The sequence below is a fragment of the Carlito syrichta genome, unplaced genomic scaffold, assembly GCF_000164805.1.
Source record: "Carlito syrichta isolate Samal-C Ts95f unplaced genomic scaffold, Tarsius_syrichta-2.0.1 Scaffold307691, whole genome shotgun sequence".
In the NCBI taxonomy this organism is placed as follows: Eukaryota; Metazoa; Chordata; class Mammalia; order Primates; family Tarsiidae; genus Carlito; species Carlito syrichta.
Window position 1 is genome coordinate 642,700 of NW_007251787.1, and position 7,657 is coordinate 650,356.

A 7,657-nucleotide genomic window follows, 5' to 3' on the forward strand; every position below is an offset into this window, starting at 1 on the left:
TTTCTCTCTTTTTCTTGGTCATTCTGGCTAGGGGCCCATCAATCTTGTTAATTCTTTCAAAGAACCAACTTTTTATTTTGTTGATGTTTTCTGATGTTTTTGTCCTCTAGGTCCCATATTTGGGCTCTTATTTTTGTGATTTGGATTCTTCTGTTAAAGTTGGGATTTTGGTGGTCTTCTCTTTCTAGCTCCTTTAGGTGATTTGTTAGGCTTTTCACTGTGATCTTTCCATTTTCTTGATGTGTGCTTGTGGAGATATGAATTCCCCTCTTAAAACTGATTTCATGGCATCCCAGAGGTTTTGGTAAGATGTTTCTTCATTTTCATTTGTTTCCAGGAATCATTCAATTTCTTCTTTGATTTCAATGTTGACCCAGTCGTTGTTCAGCATCATGCTGTTTAGTGTCCATGTTTTGCCTGTGTGGGCTTTGGGGAAATGTTGGTTTTAATGTTTATTTTTATTTCACTGTGGTCTGAGAATGTGCATGGCAAGATTTCAACCTTGTGGAATTTGTTTATGCTTGATTTATGGACAAGAATGTGACCAATCTTGGAGTATGTTCCATGTTGTGATGAGTGGAATACATACTCTGTGGTTGTTGGGTGGAATAATCAGTAGGTATCGACTAAGTCCATTTGGTCAAGTGTCAAGTTCTGGTTCTGGATCTCCGTGTTGATTTTTTGCCTCGATGATCTGTCTAGAGTTGTCAGTGGGGTATTTAAGTGCCCTGCTATAATAGTGTTAGAGTCAATATTTTTTTTCAGTTTATTTAGTAGTTGTTTTATAAATGCTGGCGTTGGGTGCATATATGTTTAGGATGGATATTTCTTGTTGATGGGTTGAAACTTTTATCATTATGTAGTGTCCTTTTGTATCTTTTAAAATTTTTGATAGCTTAAAGGTTATTTTGTCTGATATTGAGATTGTAACTCCTGACTTCTTTTGTGATCCACTGGCCTGGAAATTCATTTTCCATCCTTTAACTTTGAGTCTCTTGTATTTATTTATTTGCTATAGAGTTGTAGGGTACATGCAAGGATTTTCTACATAAGTAAATCGCATGAATGTGAGGTTTGGGCTTCTAAGGAGTCCTGTCTCCCCCTAAAAGTAAATGTGGTACCCAATGGATGGCTGTGTTCCCTTATCCCCAATTCACCCATCTTTTAGCATTTTCCAGCACCTATTGTTTCTGCCTTTGTGCCCACATATTTAATGTTGAATGCCCACTTATGAGTGAGAACAGACAGTATTCATTTTTTTTGTTTCTGTGATAGTTTCCTTAGAATGATGGTCTCTAGCTGCATCCATGTTGCTGCAGTGAACATGATTTGATTCTTCTTTATGGCTGCATAGTATTCCATTATGTATATGTACCACATTTTCTTTATTCAGACCACCTTTGATGGGCATCTGGGTTGTTCCATGATTTTGCTATTGTGAATAGTGCTGCAATAAACATACAGGTGTCTTTTTGTTAGAGCAATCTATGTTACACCAGGTATATTTCCAGAAGTGGGATTGCTAAGTCATATAATAGCTTCATTTTTAGTTATTTGAGAAAATGTCACACTGTTTTCCACAAAGATTGAACTAGCCTGCATTCCCACCAACAGTGTATAAGTGTTTCCTTTTCATTCCAACACCTATTGTTTTTTGGTTTTTTAATGATAACCATCCTGCCTGGTGTAATAGCTGTAGGTTTGATTGCATTTATCTGATGATTATTGAAGCTGTACATTTTTTCATAGGTTTGTTGGCTGCCACTATGCCTTTCTTTGAGAAGTTTTAGTTCACATCTTTGTTTTCTTCCTGTCCATGTGAGTTCCTTTTAGATCCTGGATGTTAGGCTTTTGTCAGATGCATAGCTTGCAAATATTTTTTCCCATTCTGTCTTCAACAACAATAGTGTTTAAAAGAGGGGATAATATAGTAATTATATCACAATTTTTTCCTAGAGTATAATTTTGTGAAAATTCAGAAAATATGTACTTGCCATTTGGTACCTTCAAAAAAAAAAAACCTCTGTAATTAATTGGCTTCCCCAGAAATAAAATTATTATTGTCCCCAGAAAATAAAATTAAAATAAAATAAAAAGTATATCTCTCCAGTAATAGGTATGTGCCCATAAGGGATGGAGTTCTCACCTCTCTAGACTAGATGATACTTATGTCTGCAAGCAGCATCTCCCTTTGGGTAAAGTTTCCAATCCCAAACTTCTAGGGGATATCCCTCTTTCTGCACAGGCCCAGTTCCGCAGAGTGGCCAGTATAACCATTGGGTAAACCAAGATGCCTGTGGGCCTTGCTTAAATATTGAAGGGTGCAATCAAAAGTCATTACTAAAAAAAGCAAGTCATGCACATGGGTCTCAAAGTAGTAGCCTATCCCTCTACTCATTCTGTGAAACATTTTCTTCCACTGGTTCTAGACCACTGCAAGACCACGTATAAATAAATTGGTGTATCATTTGGAAAGACAACTAGGTTTTTGACCTTGCTGACTTGGATTTATGCCATTGGAATATTTCCAGGTTCTCTGAGAAAAGGCTTAGTTTAGAAACACAGAATACACAGTAGGCACATTGAAGGTCATCAGCCCCTTGTTTCCAGCTCTTTTACGAATTATGCAACTTAAGAACATCAGGAAGCTCAAAGACTGTATGCTAGCATTTTTTCCCAGTGATATGTTTAAAAAATCATCCTTCTTATTTATGAAAGGAAGCCACTATGATGTATACTTAGGACAAATATGTCCAAGTGTTCAGGAACAATCTAGTACAGTCCCAGAGATACCCTTGATTTTCTGGATGTTTCTGAGACCAGTCCAGTGGCCTTAAAAATGCTTCTGTGTATATATACATATATATAGTATTTTAATTTTTATTGGTATATCATAGTTGTACATATTTGGGGGTACATGCAATATTTTTATTCATGTACACATTATATAATTATCAAATTGGGTAATTCATCACCTCAAACATTTTTCTTGTGTTGGGAAAACAACAATTCTTTTCTTCTAGCTATTTTGAAATACACAATAAATTATTGTTGACTATAGTTTCCCTACTGTACTATCAAATACTATAGCTTGTTCTTTCCATCTAACTGTATTTTTTTTTTGTACCCTTTGATAACTTCTGTTCATTGCTCTTTGCCCCTTCTCTTCCCAGATGCTGGTAACTGCCATACTACTCCTTACCACCATGAAAACCACTTTCTGTAGCTCTCAAATAGAAGTGAGAATATGATATTTGTTTTTCTGTGTTTGGCTTATTTCACTTAACATAATGACCTTTGTTCCATCCATGCTGCTACAAATGGCAGAATTTCATTCTTTTTGATAGCCAAAAACATTCCTGTGTGTGTGTGTGTGTGTGTGTATCACATTTTCTTTATTCATTCATTTTTTGATGGACATTTAGTTTACTTTTATATTTTGGCTATTTTGAACAGTGCTGCAATAAACATGAAACTGTAGATATCTCTTCAAAAACTAATTTCCTTTTTTTAAAGGATGCATACCCAACAGTGGAAATGTTGGATCATATGGTAGTTCTATTTTTAGTTTTCTCAGGAACCTCCATATTGTTTTTTTAAATGTCTGGGCTACTTTACATTCCCAGCAACAGTGTATGACTGTTCCCTTTTTGTCTTATCCTTGTCAAAATGTGTTCATTGTTTTTGTCTTTTTTTAAAAATAATAGCCATTTTTATTAGGGTGAGATAATATCTTGTGGTTTTTCATTTGCATTTTTCTGATGATTAGTGATGATGAGCATTTTTCATTTACCTATTAACCATGTTATGTCTGCTTTTGAAAAATGTCTATTCAGATCTTTTGCCCATTTAAAATCAGATTTTTTTTTTTACTATTAAATTGTTTGAGTTCCTTAAGTATTCTGGTTATTAATCCTTTGTCAGATGGTTAGTTTGCAAATATTTTCTCCTATTCTGTAGGCTGCCTTTTCACATTGTTAATTGTTTTCTTGCTGTGCAAAACTTTTTGGATTCATGTCCCATTTGTCTTTGTTTGCTCTGTATTCCTGTACTTTTGAGGTCTTATCCCAAAAATCTGCCCAGACCAATGTCCTGTAAGGTTTTGCCAATGTTTCCTTTTAGTAGTTTCATAGTTTCAGGTCTTATATTTAAGACTTTAATCCATTTTGTTTATTTTTGCATATGATGTAAGATAGAGATCTAGATACATCCCTCTATGTATGAATATCCAGTTTCTCCAGCCCCATTTATTAAAAAACATTTTTTCTTTTCCCATGTATGTTCTTGGTTCCTTTGTTGAAAAGAAGTTGACTATAAGTGTGCAAATTTATTTATGAATTCTCTATTCTGTTCCATTGGTCTATGTGTCTGTTTTTATGCCAGTACCATAGTGTTTTGGTACTTACAGCTTTGTAGCACAACTTGAAAACAGGTAGTGTGATAATTCCAGATTTGTTCTTTTTGCTCAGGAGTTTTTTTTAGCTCTGTGGGATTTTATATGGTTCTACACCAGTTACAGAATTTTTTTCTATTTCTGTGAAGAATGTCTTTGTTATTTTAATGGAATCGCATTGAATCTGTAGAACACTTTGGGTAATATAGACCTTTCAACATATAAATTCTTCTAATAAATGATCATAGGATACCTTTCCATTTTTTCACAATTTGTTAGGTCCAATTCATTTCCCCATCAATATTTTTTAGTTTTCCTTGCAGAAATTAATTAACTTGCTTAATTAAATGTATTCCTAGATTTTTACAGCTTTTGTAAATGGTATTTCAAAATTTCTATTTCAGATTGCTTTAACACAGAGAAGTCCATTTACCACACTCCCCGCGATTGATCACTCCACCAGATGCGCTCGCCTGGTCCATCAGCAGAGAAGCTCCAATTACCCACCGATAAGACTGGTGTCCAGGTCCTTGATCCCATCTCACTTGGGTTGCAAGGTGTAGACCTTTCAGCCGACACTGTAGCATTTACAATGGGGCCAAAGAGAAGAACAGTGATTATTGAACAGAATCGGGGAAGTCCCAAAGTAACAAAAGATGGTGTGACTTAAAGGATAAATATAAAAACATTGGAGCTAAACTTGTTCAAGATGTTGTAAACAACACAAATGAAGAGGCTTGGGATGGCACCACCGCTGCTACTGTACTAAAGCGTTCTATTGCCAAGGAAGGCTTTGAGAAGATCAGCAAAAGGTTAATCCAGTGAAATTCGGGAAAAGAGTAATGTTAGCTGTTGACACTGCCATTGCTGAACCTAAGAGGCAGTAAAAACCTGTGACAACCCCAGAAGAAATTGTTCAAGTTGCCACAATCTCTGCAAATGGAGACAAAGAAATTGACATCATTTTTGATGCAATGAAAAAGATCAGAAGAAACAGTATCATCACAGTAAAGGATGGAAAAATGCTGAATAGCAAATTAGAAATTATTGAAGGCTTGAAGTTTGATCAAGGCAATATTTTTCCATACTTTGTTAATACAACAAAACATCAGAAATGTGAATTCCAGGATACCTATGTTTTAATGAGTGAAAAGAAAATTTCTAGTGTCCAGTCCATTGTACCTGTTCTTGAATCCGCCAATTCTGACTGTAAGCTCTTGGTCATAATTGCTGTAGACGTTAATGGAGAAGCTTTTAGTACACAGTACACTCATTTTTTGTTTGTTTTTTAATATGGAAAGGGATCTTTATTTATCTCTATTTAAGACAAATAAAATAACAAATAATAACATCATTAAACTTTAGTATTGACTTATAATTTTTCATATATTCTTGGGTGTTTGTATTTTTTTTACAGTTTTATTTTATTTTATTTTAAAGATGTGGGGTACAGCTCAGGGTTGGATATACAAATGGTAATTGTACAGGTAAAGTTTGGACCTCCCTTTGGTTCTCACTTCACCTGGTTTGAGATAAAATACTCTTATTGATGTTGTGTGGCTCCCTCCCCATCCCCGGCAGTTTCCCACTACTGCCAATCCCTTTCTTGTAGTATTATGATAAGTGTTTAGGGTCTGCTTATGAGTGAGAACATGTGGTATTCAGTTCTTTGTTTTTGTGATAGATCACTGAATATTATAGACCCTAAATCCATCCAAGTTGATGCAAAGTTCATAATCTTGTCCTTCTTTGTGACTGTATAATATTACATCGTGTATATGTGCCACTTTAAAAAATTCAGCCCACTTTCAGTGGGTAGCATGGTTGGTTCCATGTTTTTGCTCTTATGAATAGTGCTGCAATAAACAGCATATGCAGGTATCTTTTTCATAGAATGATTTGAGTTCCTTCAGGTATATTTCCCGAAGGGTGATTGCTGGATTGTGTGGAAGGTCAATTTTTAGATCTTTTAGGAATCACCACAAGGTTGTACTAGCTTACATTCCCACCAACAGTGTCAAAACGTTCCCTTTTCCCCATAATTCTCTCCAGCATTTGTTGTTTTTTGAGTTATTAATGATGATCATCCTGAAAACAGGATAGTACCCCACAAAGTCCAAAAAGGGTAATGCATGAGAATAGACTTTGAAACTCAAACAATGAAGAGTTCCTACTTGTTTTGAATAGGCTAAAAGTTGGTTTTCAGGTTGTAGCAATCATAGCTCCAGATTTTGGTGATACTAGAAAGAACCAGCTTAAAGACATGACTCTTGCTACTGGTAATGCAGTGTTTGGAGAAGAGGGGCTGACCCTAAAGCTCAAAGATGTTCAAACTCATGACTAAGAAAAGGATGGAGAGATCATTGTAACCAAAGATGATACTATGCTCTTGAAAGGAAAAGATGACAAGACTCAAATTGAAATATGTATTCAAGAAATCGTTGAGCAGCTAGATGTCACAACGAGTAAATATGAGAAGATGAAACTGAATGAACGTCTGGCAAAGTTTTCAGATGGAGAAGATGTGCTGAGGGAGGTGGGAAAATTGTCACTGACATGAATGAGAAGAAAGATAAGGTTACTGATGCCCTTAATGCTACATGAGCAGCTGGAGAAAAAGGCATTGTTCTAGTGGGAGTGGGGGCTGTACCCTGCTTTGGTGCATTTCAGCCTTGGACTCATTAGATTCAGCTATCAAAAATCAAAAAATTGATATAGAAATTCTTCAAAGAACACTCAGAATTCCTGCAATGACCATTGCCAAGAATGCAGGTGTTAAAGGATCTTTGATAGTTAAGAAAATATGCAGAGTTCCTCGGAAATTGGTTGACACTATGTCTGGAGATTTTGTGAATATGGTGGGAAAAGGAGTCATTGACCCAACAAAGGTTGTAAGAATGACTTTATTGGGATGCTTCTGGAATAGTCTCTCTGTTAACCATGGCAGAAACTGTGGTCACAGAAATTCCTAAAGGGAAGGATCCTGAAATGTGCACAAAGGGTGGGCTGGGAGGTGGGATGGGTGGTGGCATGTTCTAGCTCCTAGAATAGTGTTTTGTCATCACTAATGAGCAGTGACAGGAAGCTCAAGGCAGTGTCCTACCCAATAACTTCAGAAGTGTCAATTGAAGAAGTGACTGAAGAAAAGGCTGTCTGATTAAGAAGATCACTATGACCATCAGTTACTGGTTTCAGATGACATTATATAATGGTTTACTGCTGTCATTGTCTGTACCTAAAGATGATTTATTTTGCATTTTTACA

The 7,657-nt window shown here is 35.8% G+C and overlaps 1 pseudogene; it reads left to right on the forward strand.

The window, feature by feature from the left end:
• The first annotated feature begins 4,940 nt into the window (after window positions 1–4,940).
• Window positions 4,941–7,432, forward strand: LOC103266945 (annotated as a pseudogene).
• The last annotated feature ends 225 nt before the right edge of the window (window positions 7,433–7,657 follow it).